This window comes from Chaetodon auriga, chromosome 17 (genome assembly GCF_051107435.1).
Source record: "Chaetodon auriga isolate fChaAug3 chromosome 17, fChaAug3.hap1, whole genome shotgun sequence".
In the NCBI taxonomy this organism is placed as follows: domain Eukaryota; kingdom Metazoa; phylum Chordata; class Actinopteri; order Chaetodontiformes; family Chaetodontidae; genus Chaetodon; species Chaetodon auriga.
In genome coordinates this window covers 22,907,426-22,920,000 of record NC_135090.1, presented here as the reverse complement: position 1 = coordinate 22,920,000, position 12,575 = coordinate 22,907,426, and the positions used below count along the sequence as shown (strand labels likewise).

At 48.8% G+C, this 12,575-nt stretch overlaps 1 protein-coding gene across 3 annotated transcripts in view; it reads right to left on the bottom strand.

Moving 5' to 3' along the window:
• Positions 1–12,575, bottom strand: part of LOC143334976 (zinc fingers and homeoboxes protein 2-like) — a 94,682-nt gene that overhangs the window by 59,855 nt on the left and 22,252 nt on the right. For 2 of the 3 annotated variants that reach the window (XM_076754053.1, XM_076754055.1), the window contains exon 2: positions 11,336–11,498. The gene's annotated coding sequence lies outside the window, so the exon portion shown is untranslated. Of the gene's footprint in view, positions 1–8,132; positions 11,499–12,575 lie in introns of all 3 variants that reach the window. The other variant, XM_076754054.1, reaches the window with a different exon arrangement.

Here is a 12,575-nt window from a genome sequence, read left to right as displayed (position 1 = left end):
CTTCTGCTACTGGTTTACTACTTTATTTCCCAGAATCCCTTTCATCGAATGCGGTGACGAATGGCTGAACTCTTCGCCTTTATTTGAGGGAAACATTTCTCCCTGTAGCTAAATTGATTCTGAAAGCCAGCTTTTAAACTCAATAACCTCAGTGTTCCCGAAGACAAGAACGGGAGTGTTAACGGTATGTTCACCGTCTTTACTCACAGTCCTCACAAGTTGAAATGGAGGAGATCCCAGCGTCTTTTCATGTTTGGTCTTGACCACTTAGTCCCTGTGAAGGGAAATATTAATGCTGCATCATCAGATCGTCCCATTGTCACCGATACCTGATCCAGCCTTTTGAGTCGCTATCAGTTCGATATCTGTATCCATCTGGTGCCGGCACAAATCCAGCTCCATAAAGAAATGTTTTCCCAGTCTGTTGTGGAATAGCTTGACTGGTCTGCACAGAGCCCTGACCTCAACCCCATCCAACACCTCTGGGATGAACTGGAACACCGCCTGTGAGCCAGACCTGATCGCCCGACATCAGTGCTGGACCTCAGCGATGCTCCTGTCTGAATGGGAGCAAATCCCTGCAGCCAGGTTCAACATCTGGTGGAAAGACGGAAACCAGAGGAGTGGAGGCTGTTGGAGCAGCAGGTTAACGACCACGGCTTTGAGATGAGATGTTTGAGAGTCAAATGGATAAAAAGGTTGGGTGTCGACATGCTTTGGCCATATAGAGTCTAAATTCACCCAGCGATTAGCAGCACAGAAACTTAGCTTAAAGCTCTGAGAGTGGCAGGCACAGATAACCTCTCTCCTAAAGTTGTCTTGGACTCTCTCTTATATCTTTGACTTAGCTTCAAGTCAAGTAAACGTCTCGCTGTAGATTATCGTGATTACACATCTACAGGTGCTTCTTTCTATGAACCAAATAAACTCAGCTAATACTGGCAAACGTTTGACACAAGGACTATCATAGAAATCTATTTGAAATTCAATGCCAGCTTTAGATACATGAGAGTTTTTGACACTACGAGCACTCGTTTGGTACCAAAAGCTGTGGAGCTTCGATACCCAGCGATTACCCACATCAAGAATACGTATATGTCAAACTGCTGAAAGGACCCAAACGTGAAGCAGGCTGCCAGCAGTTGTGTAACAGCGTTCAGGGTGGGTTTCTGCTTCAGGAAAACACACAAACACTCGGTCCAGGTCCGGCTGTTTCCACCACTGAGGAGGATTCTTTGTGGAAAAAATTCATGCAGCACTAATGCAAAATAGACTCTCAGAAATGAAGCTCACAAAGGGGGAACAAGGATAATACTGTACAGATGGAGCCGTGGTCCAAGTCCCACCTCTCCCTGCTCACTACACTGATACTGTTTCGTGCTCTGAGAGGAGACGCATGAGAGCTGGAGGGGGGTCGAGTTCAGTGTCGATCCAAACGAGCTCCAGTCTTGACATGATTATACAACAGAAAAAATACATACTAACGCTGCTCTGGAAACAGTGTTGAACTGGGATCAGGAGGAGAGCAACGTACTCATAAACACAAAACCCGTTTGAAGAAAAATGAGCGGAGCTGCTCCGATACGAGGCGGATTTTATGGCCTCTCTGCCGTTTTTGTCTCTTTCTCTCTGTTACACCAGCCCTGTCGTCGGGGAATTGTTTGGAAAATCCTGCAGTACAAATGGCTTGTTGGAGCATTCGGTTTAAATCAGAGAGTCTCTGCTCCCCCATCCTCTTCCTTCCATCCTTGACATCCTCAGCCCTTCTCCGCCCTCAATCCCCCTCTCGGTCCCTCGGTGGGATATCTCAGGTTTCAGAAAGCCAAGTTTAACTGTTTTAAAGGAGGCCTTTTTGGACACTGCTTGGAGTCAAAATACAACTCACGGAGGCAGAATACTGCAAAAACCAAGTGCCAAGAGACATCAGAGCAACGTCACAGCTTATTCTATAAACTGCACGGCCGTGCTGTGAGTTCACAAGACGTTTATCGTGTTCTCCATCTTAGTTTAGCTTCAGCTGAGGCTGATGGGAAGGTCGCTGCTGGAATTCTGTCATAAACCACAGTGATGGGGGAAAATGAGAGTTTGACCCAATGATGGCGGCAGATGAAGAGTCAGGGTTTCATCCTCTGGGGACCATGAATACCAGCATCAGATCGCAAGATATTTCAGTCTGGACCAAACCGGGGGGAAGACGGCGGGTTTAACGCTATGCAAATATTCCAGGGCTTGGTAGCGACAACCTGGCATCAACCAATCACAAGGCCAGAAAGAGAGAGTTGTTTTCTACTCCAACACAACTGCATCAAAGTACTTCAGAGTAGGAAACAGTCATTCATCACGGTCGACCTCCCAGTCCTCTGCAGGGGAAATTTAACCAGCGAATGCACGTCGATGTGTGGAAACACGTCGCTCTTTATCATGAGCACAGTGACAACAGAGGAACTGTGACCGTCCAATCAGAGAGCAGGATGTAAATGATGTCCTCGCTCTATAAACAGATATCTGCATATGAATGGAGAATCTGTAGGACACGGACGAGAATTTGCTATCAGAAGCTTTCTGGTTTGTGTTTGTAGTCTGAGATGCACTGACTAAATTTAGCTTTTTATTAGCTTTTTTGAAATTTATCTGCATTCATATGCAGATGTCTGTTGATAGAGATGAGCCGAAATGTCTTCTTCATGTCAAAAGTTGTTAATATGACTGTAAACGACAGCTGGTGCCTGAAAGGAGAAGTCTTGGCCCGGATGGCTCATATCTGGAGATCCGCTGACGACACCGGACGTCCTGAAACATGGCCGTCGCCCCCCGAGGCCGATCTGTCGTCAGAGGATAGATGATGGGTTCCTCAGATGTCAACATTCATCCAGGTTGGTGACAAACATGAAGCCTCCAGAGCAGCTTCAGCGTCGATTTTCCGAGTCTCTGACCTCTGACCTGCTGAAAAAGCCTTTTCGTCATCTGGTGTTTGGTGATGAAGGAGGCTCAGGGCGCCGTCCAGCACGCCGCTCCAAACGCACCACAGCAGTTCAGCTGGATCGAGATCCGGCGACCGCGAAGGCGACGTCATTTTCACACTCGTGAAACCTTCTTATGTGTCTTCACTCATCTATTGAAGGATTTTCCTTTAATTTGTCGGTCGTTATCAAACCATAAACGGGCAGAACACGACAAAAAAGAAGAGCAGGAAATTAAATATTTGGGGACATAAAGCCCATCTGTGTTCATTAAAGCAGACAGGAAGCAGACTGTGTTTATAACTCTGTGTTCAAATCAAAGTGGACCTAAAGAGAAAGGAAGGCTCCAATTGGGTGGTGAGAACATAAGATCAAGATCTCTGACGACCATATTTAAAGGACTGTGTCGATTTAAATCCTCAAACGCGGACATGAAAGCGCTTTAGGTGTTGTGTGAGCGCTGCCCTGCTGCTGCACGCTCCCTCTGAGAGCGCAGAAACGCTGCAGCGTAAATGCAGGTTGGGGAATCCTGTTTATAGAGTTTACCGACTTGGCTGACGGCTGTGTTTTCTTATCCTCTAACAGAGAGGGTGATTTGACTGATGCTCGTAACAGATTGCATCACAGCAGGAGACGAACTAAAACGGTTTACGCACCGCGGCTCTCCCTAAACTGTCTAACAGTGGCAGCGCTCCACCTTGTAAATTTGGAATAGTAATTTTAGAAATTTCCCAGCAGTCTATCTCCAATTGGCCTTCACTGGGAGTACTGTTTGATATCAGTGAAGTATCGCGGCGTACCACCTCTGAACAGCAGAAATATGATCTCAGCTCTGTGAAACCAAACACTCTGACTACACTTTCAGAAAAACACCTGAGCTGCATTAAAATCTGCTTTTATTCGGTTACCACACCGAGGTTTCTCTTCCTCACTCCGTCAGTGTGCTTAACACCTTAACATATCTTCACACATGTTTCTCAAACGTGTACGTGTGCCGCTGTGACATGTGACCCGCACTGACACCACCAACACGAGAGTGTTTCTGTAAACACAAAAAGAAAAGCAGGGATATGATAAAATCTGACAAAACGCTCCAGTTCTCTCGGTGTTACATCAGCGCAGAGCCAAGCTGAATCTCGCCATAATCACATCTTTTTCTAATAACTGCCGCTGTCACTTCAGGTAAACTCAGCTCTTCACAGCCTCAGGTTGATCTTCTCTTTCCTCTAAATATCGCCCTTTCACCGTCCTGCTGTGCTGAACGGCTGCTTCCCAGCCTACGTACAGGTGGGCCTGTTTGGCAGGTGGAGGTTGTTGGAGCTTTGTGCAGCCTGAGAGGAGGCTGCCGGCTTCTCTCTGGGCTCAAACGCTTCCTCTGCATGTGATTCCAATACAACAATCATCATTTTGGGCGCCCTGTTGGGGTTTGAGGTGCTGACCACTGATCGCAGTGTCCATGTTTGATTTGGGACCTCTGCTGCATCTTTGCCTTCCCACATTTCCTGCCATCTCCCTACGGGTGACCATGTGACACAAAACCCCCAAAATATTATAAAACCTATAAAAATATTAGCATTTCTCTCGCGGCCTTCGGAGGCCTGTGGGTTGAGGCGCTGACCGTGACCACAACGTCCTGTTTGAGTCCATTATGGGACTGTGGTTGCATGTAATTCCCCGAATCTCATTTCTTTCTGATGAAAAATTACCCATAATACTTCACAGCACTACAACTACTACACTACCTCTCGCCAAGTATGCAGACTCCATCGAGTAAACCGTTTGAGTTGGGGTTACTGTATCAGAAGGTGTTTTATTTTCACACTTCTGTAAAGAGTCTTCAGCTTAATTGAAGATCCCCCTGATGACATCACAGTGACATCATCAGGGTTACAGGAAACACCATGAGGCTCATCATGACGCGTACACTGGTGCTGATGTCTGAAACCAGCGCTCAGATTTACCTTTTTGTTCCGCTGTCGTCATCATCATCGCAGAAAGCAAGAACAAATTTCACTGAACTCTTTTTTAATTTCCACTTCTGAAAGCAAACCTCGATTCCTCAAAGGTCAAACTCCTGAATTCAAAAATTATCGGCCAATTTCGAGCAACCTGAAAGCAGATTTCAGCCGCGGGCTCGTGTGATTTCAGACAGAAGCGTCTAAAAGCTGAACACTTTGTCGATCGTTAGCGGGGGGGGGGCTAAGCGGGGGTCACTTGGGCGCTTTCTTCTTCTGCAATTAATTTGTTTCCTTTCTGCATTTTGAACAAAGCAGCCACATTTTTTTTCAACTGTAATTGGATTAGTTACCTTTAAAATCCCATTTTTTTCTGTCACTTCAGCCCTTAAAAACATGTAAAATCTGCACCTTTCTAACCCCCCTCCCCTCCAAAAAAAAAATCAATTTGAGAATGTTTTTTTTTATTTTTGAGGGATATCTCTTGAGTGGCACTCAGCAAAATTGAACAAATGTGTGGGTGGGTGGGTGGGTGGGGGGAGCTGTGAGGTGGATCTACTGTACCTTCCAGTCTAAAACAGTCTAACACTCATTACTGTGAAAAACACTTGACTTCATCATGGCCTCAATTATGTGGTGCTGGATAAACTCCAGTGTTACTGAGCTGCTTTGGTGGTGGTGCTGGTGGTGGTGGGGGGGGGGGGGGGGGGGGGGGGGCGTTAAAACTGTGTCTGGAAGCGAAGCTGCAGCTTAAATCCTGACCTCTTCATATTTCACGGACGGTTCTTAAGGTGATTTAAGAGTCTTCGATTTAAAAAACAGCAACCTGAGGAGAATCTGCTCAAACCTCCTCGAAGACTTCATCTGGCTCCCCCTTCTGGCGGCGAGGGCAATGACACAAACACCGTCAGCTCCGCCATGCTGAAGCTGCTGCCGCCCACTCTGTCGCTGAAGCTCCTCCCCTTCATCTCCAAACCAGTCGCTGCTGGTTGAGGTGAAACTCATCACTATCAGAGTGAGACTTACAAATTTCAGCGAGCTACAGAGAGACTTAGCTGCCGGCAACTGGCTTAATCTGCACTGTGCGAACTCGTTTGGCTCGAGACGCTCATTTGTACGTAGAAGTCGAGCTCTGCGGCTTTAAAACACAGATTCAGGGGCGGCAAAAATTCAAGAGCCGAAACATCAGCGATGACGATGGTTTCTGTTTCTGTTTTAGAGCGTCTGCCGTTTGGATGGGGCTCCTTTAATTACGCCACCTTCTTCTGCGATTGTTCGATGAACCCGGCTGGAGAATGAGCGCCACCTGCTGTTTGTCTCACTGACATGATTTCATTTGTATTTTCTTTTGAAGATTTTCTTGAAACTGGGTTAAAATTTGTGCTGCGTTTGGATGGAGACCTGGCTGATGTCATCATGACGTATGCTAACTCAGACGCTAAGCGGGCTGTGACGCCGGCTGGGTTGTTAGCATCAGAGGCTCAGACTTCCAGCATCGTCATCATTTTTCAGTCGGTATTTGCTGGGCCTGCAGACGTGAACGAGAACAGCTGTTTTCTTCTGGTTTGCAAAGTCTTGACAGAGTACAGAGTTTTTTCTTAGAACTGAAAGCCTGAAGAGGAGAAAGAGGCTAAAGAGGGAGGAAGACGAGCGGATTTATTTCTGTGAACAGATAACATCACTGCCTCTTCAGGCCTGCTAAGTGTTACGAATGCAGCCCCGAACTGAGACGCTAACAAACGAGCCGACCAGCCAACACACACTGCGGCGAACCGACCGCCTGTTTCAGATCAACAGGCCGGCGTCAGTGCCGAGGACGAAGGCTGCTCTTCACTGCTGGGGGCCGAACGTTGAGGACGCCACAGCAGAGCGCGGTATTAGATGTGATTTTTGAGATGTATTTAAGCATGTTTCCACCCTGCGGTGCGAATGTGGAGGCTGTGCCGTTAACAATGGCGCCGTGAGAGACTGACACTCTAATACAGTGTGCAAACTTCAAGAGCAGCGACACACTTTCACCGCGTTGAAATGCAGACTGATGGTGTTAATTTGTGCACATTTGTAGAAATTCAGGATCTGGACAAAACTTTGCAGAAGAAGTGGGGGGGTGGGGGGGGGTGACACATTTCTTAAGTCAGAACACCCACAGCCACACATTTCACAGCAGAGGGAAGAAAAAGACAACCTAAAAGTTAAAAACTTAACACCCAGACCTCAGAGGAAGAGCTGAAATCACACACCGAGCAGAACAAGTGAATCACCACCAGCGCAGCGTCTCCCGCTGCAGACCGCCATGGCGGCGGCCACGGCGCAGGCGTGCTGGAAAACAACCGAAAAGACAAAAAAACAAACAAAAAAACAAAAAAAAACAGAGGAAAAGCGAAGGAATGGAGTGTTGTGATGGTGAAGTTCAGCAGCAGCGAGGCTACACTTTCATACTACAGCTCAGCGAGAGAGGCGAGCAGCAATCTGCCCGGCCACACACTGCCCACACACACACCTCCTCCACAGGTGTGTGTGTGTGTGTGTGTGTGTGTGTGTGTGTGTGTGTGTGTGTGGATTTTTAGGGTGAGTCATTCTCTCCCACGTAGTCGATACCTCCACCAGCGGTTGTGGAGATCCCATCAGCCCCCATACAGTACCTGCACCGCTCCTCACACTCCCACCGCTGGTTCAGATCCCCGCTCGCTTCCTGCAACAACACCGCCGCCGCCGCCGCCGCCGCTCAGATTTAAGACTAAAGCAGCAGCATTTGGAGGTAACAGATGGCGGTTTTATTAACAAGAGTATGATCAGAGAGTGACAACATTAGGGCATCACATTAATCGTGCAGTCTTTGTTTTCCTCAATTAATGACGAGACGCTCTCAAACATTTAGATCTGCTGCAGATGAAATGTTGATGTGCAGTTAAACGTTTTGATTCTTCTCATAATCGAGGCTTCTGATCTCGATCACAATAGGTGTGCTCAAAGCTGCGAGCCCCAGCCGAGCAGCCATACATACAGAGATACGTCTCAGCGGCGATGAAGCCACGTATCTGCAAAGCTTTCCAGGAAAGCAGCAAACAGCCTAATCTCCTCTTAACGCCCGTCCATTTTGAAGATGATACAGTAGCTTTTTAATCAGGTTTGAAAGGCCTGAGGATCATGAGACTCGCTCAGCATGAAAACCACAGAGGAAGTCTCCGAGCAAGAAAGAAGAGGAGAAAAAACCCACCGAATTATGGGGTGCAGAGCCGTTCCTGCCACCCCAGCGATCTGCCATGTTTGCTGGATGCTTCCATTCGAGGTGCTTCGCAGCACCTTCGATGCAAATATTTATAGCATTGGTGACCCATGTGCAAACTGCACCCATCACCTTGGCAGTGTTCGCATGGCGCTCCGCCCCTTGAGCTGCATAGAGCCCATTCAATAAAGCAGAAGGGCCGGGAAAATAAACCTTCCCGAGCACCCAGTGGGGCTGGCACCGGCCTGCAGGCTGGCTGCAGCCCAGGAAAACACTGAAAAAGCTGACTGGACGGCAGCCAAGCGCTGGTACGTTTTGGCTTCGGATGGTCAGGTTTTCTGCACTAGCGAGGCCTCAAACTGGTGACTGATTCGGTGCTGGTGCTGCAGTGGAAAGCTCTGACAGCATATACACGAGTGAAGACGGTAAAAGTTACTGCTGGGTTCAGAAATGCACACAAACAAAGCGACAAGCAAAATAGTTTCAACACTGTTTGGTTTCAGGAAGCACTTCTCAGCAGGTCTTTGACAACATTTACACAAATTTAACACTCCAGCAAGTCATAAGTCATGGAACTGTGCAACTACGGCACGAGTTTGTATGAAGCTGCTCCTGATAGGTCCAAATGTTACCCAAACAGCCGTCAGCTCGAGGCTTTTCATACACCACCTGTTTACAGAGAATTAAAACATCAACGCAGAACAGCGAGAAGCATGAAGATGAACAGACGAGCTGCTGTGACGCAGATCAAACCCAAACTTAGCACCCACACGGAAATGTGATTAACCAATAGGAGCGCAGCAGCAATGTTGATGACAACCCCAAAAACCGGTTGCTTTTGGTCCAGTGTGGAGGGTTTAGTGGCATCTAGTGGTGAAGCTGCAGAGCCAGTTTGGTTTGTCCGTTCAGGGCTACTGTAGAAACATGGCGGTGGGCTCTTTCGGACTCTGGACTCTGACAGACACGTTCAGACTTCCTGTGTCGCGTTCAGTAAAGTCTTGTGGCCATTAGAGGAACTGCAGCCGAGGACACTTTGACACCAGTGAGACTTCAGCTGGCGTCAGAAGCTTCAAACAGATCGTTCACATTAAAAACTGAGTGAGGTGAATCCTGAAGGAGTCCACTGGTGGGTTCACGTCCTCGATCCAGACGTCCTCTGAGGACAGCTTCCTGACGCTGTATTGAAAAACACTCAAGCTATGGGAGCGAACAGGTTTATGGACCTGCTGTCAGTCGTCAGGAGCTATTTCCGTCCCGCTGACTGTTTCTGTTCTGGTTGTGATACAAATATTGAGCGCCGGACCTCCGTGACGGCTCCAGATGTGGTTCCCCAAACTTTAACACAGACTGCAGAGCCTGCACTGAAACGAGCTTTGTTGAAAAGGCCTGTCCCAAATTACACGGCGGCGCAGCGTCGCGGCCTCTGAGTCGGATCGGTTTAGTGCCGCGGGGGCGCCAAAGAGGCGGCGGACGCTGGGCTGAGGACGGCGGACGCCATCGCACCGTCGCGGTGTCCTCTTTCCGCCACCCCTCCCGGCTCTGACAGCCTGAAGTGTGCCAGGATCAAATCACCTCCTTTTCTTGACCCGGCTCCTCATTTTGTTCTCCGATCACTCGATACTTTTTCTCCTCTGGCGGCCTCAAACCGGCGCTTCCTCTCTGCATCCACACGTTCAATGCGCTGAAAGCCAATCTGCAGAGCGCCGGACGTCTGTTTTGAATCTTGGGAATGAAATGTCACATCTTTCAAAGTGAGTCTCTGACTTTTTCCTGGAGCCACTCTCCTCTCAGAGAGGCGTCTCGGCCTTCTCTTACTCATCCCGAAACCTCTCAGCCTTCCAGGTGTGACTCTCACGGGTCCATTCTCTCCACAATGTCGCCTCTCTTTCTTATACTCCAACAGCCTTCGCAGCTCGGTTTCTTCTGCCGAAACACCAATTTAACATCTTCAAGACCTCATGTTTATTCTTTAATTCTACCTTGAATTAAACGCATGTGAATTATGAATCGGGGAAACCGGCCTGCTTTAAATTCAGCACAGCAAATTAAAGCATGAGACACGAGCAGAGACGAAAACAGGAATGGAAGTGCAGAGCGGTGCAGAGCCATGCTGGCTAACAAAGAGACGACGGTAAAAATAACAACATTTTGTCCAAAATGAGACCTTCCACTGACTGGATTCAGGAGTTCGGAGGTCCTTGAGTTTTGCCAAATTGTGTTTTTCATCCTCTTAGCCCACTTTGTGAGGGACTGAAGGACGCTGAAGGGACAGAGGAGGACGAAGACGTCTGATTCCATCCTCAGCTGATTGTACCTTCGACACCAGCGTGTCACTTCCTGTTCAAACCTGTGGCTCAGATGTTTTCTTCCTTTAATCACAGCAGAGGTTGTATGTGTAGAGTTCCTCCTGGTGGATCTTCTCCTCCCACAGCTCCACGGAGGATCCGGTTTCTCCTCCTGGATTTCCTCCTCTGAGCGCCCGATCAGATCCTCCTCTGACTGACTCATCGCTCTGAACAAATCTCTGGGATTTACACCGGCCGGCTCTCCGCTCGTCACTCCTCGCCACAGAACCTGGAGGCTTTCTGGCCGTTTGCTTCTCCCACGGCTGCTTGTTCGATGACGTCACGTGACGTCCCGTCCTGCTGCTTCAGAGCAGGCGTCTTCCTCCACCGACGTTCACCTGATGGAGTTCTCACACTGTGTTTGCTTTCACACTCCAGCGACAGAATGACCTCAGCAGAGGAAGCAGATCTGAGTGGAGCTGCAGCAACAAGTGGAGGCTCACCTGCACACACCCTCACCTTCAACAGCTCTGCACTGTCACATGACCAGGAGTCTCATCTCCTCCTGCCGCTGCGAGCTCGTCTGTCCTGCAGGGCCGCCGTTAAATGTCGTTAAACTGTATTTTAACAGCAGCCTCTGCAGAGCCTCACCTCTCAGGTGTGCTGCAGGAGCTTCAGCAGGTGTTACAGGGCGGCTCACACCTGTATAACCACACTGACTGAGCAGGAAGTCTTGGACTCACCACGGAGACTAAAGCTGGCACACTTACACATCAAACGCCTCCACGTTGTTTGTTTAATCAAATGCTCTAAAAGGAGTCCAACAGGATGTGCTGATGTACATTTTCAAAATAAAAGCCCAGAGCTCGTCGGGTTGCTTGCATGATAAAAAAGATAAAAACTACTCACTGCACTTCCTCAGAGGGGAGGGGCTTCACTTGAGGGGCGGGGTTCTTTCTGAGGCTCCACCTCCTCCTCCAATCACGGCGCGTCCTCCTCGTCCTCTCTCTCGTCTCTCCCCGTTCTGGATGATCCTCAGGCCAGCGGCACTCTGGGTAATCTCCTGTGGAATCTGAAAGCAGAGAGGGGTGTCAGCGGAGGAGTGGGTGTGTGTGAAAGTGTGTGAGGAGACAAATCAGACCTGCATGTGTGTAAGTGTGACAGCGTGTGTGTGTGTGAGACAGATGCAGGCAGAGAGGTGTTGATGATTGTGTGTGTGTGTGTGTGAGTGTGCGTGAACAGGGGGTGTCGGTGGGCGTGTTTGATGGCGTGATGGCGTGTGTGTGCGTGAGTGAAGGAGCGGTGGAGCCCAGTACGGGCCTTAAAAACTGCACCACTACAACTTGGCCAAAAAAAAAAAAAAAGGAGGCAGCGGTTACCGTGGCAACATGTGCCAAAACGGAGAAGGGAGGAAGCGACGAAGAGCGAGAGAGAAAAACAAAGAGCGAGACAGACGGCAGGAGACAATGAGACAGGCAGGAGGACGGCGGCGTCCTCACGGCAGGAGGCCAGAGACCAACCTGAAACTTCAACTCTGACCTCTGTCAGCGGCGGGGAGTAATCGAGTACATTTACTCGATTACTCTACTGCGAACTCCAGGTGCTGTACTGCAATGAGTACTTCCATTTCATACTTCTACTACCACAGTTCAGAGGTAAATATTGTACTTTTACTGCACTGCATTCACCTCACAGCTTTAGTTACTTCACAGATCACAGCTGTTCACGCACGTCCTGTGCAGTGAAAACCTCGTATCTCCAGATGTTTGAGCTGAGCTGAAGGATGAAGAGTTCCTTCAGGTCTTCTTCAGCTCAATAAACTCTTTAAAAAGCCTCTTGACCAGCTGAAAATGCATCGTCACAGAGCTGAAAACAGCAGATAGAAAAACCCTGACAGCAACACTGTACTGCTACAGGAGGAGTTTTACTGTGTGGTATTAGTACTTCTACTGCAGTAAAGAGGCGTCGTTGAACGCTGAGATGGGTGAAGAGCTCTAAATGAACCTCGTTCACACGCACCTGTACCACTGCACCCCCCTCACCTGACCAGCTGATCACATGAGGAGGAGCATTAACAGGTGAATTAACAGATACGTTCACATGTCCAGTCCTTCAGATGTGCAGTGCATTGTGGGCCGTGCGGACCCTC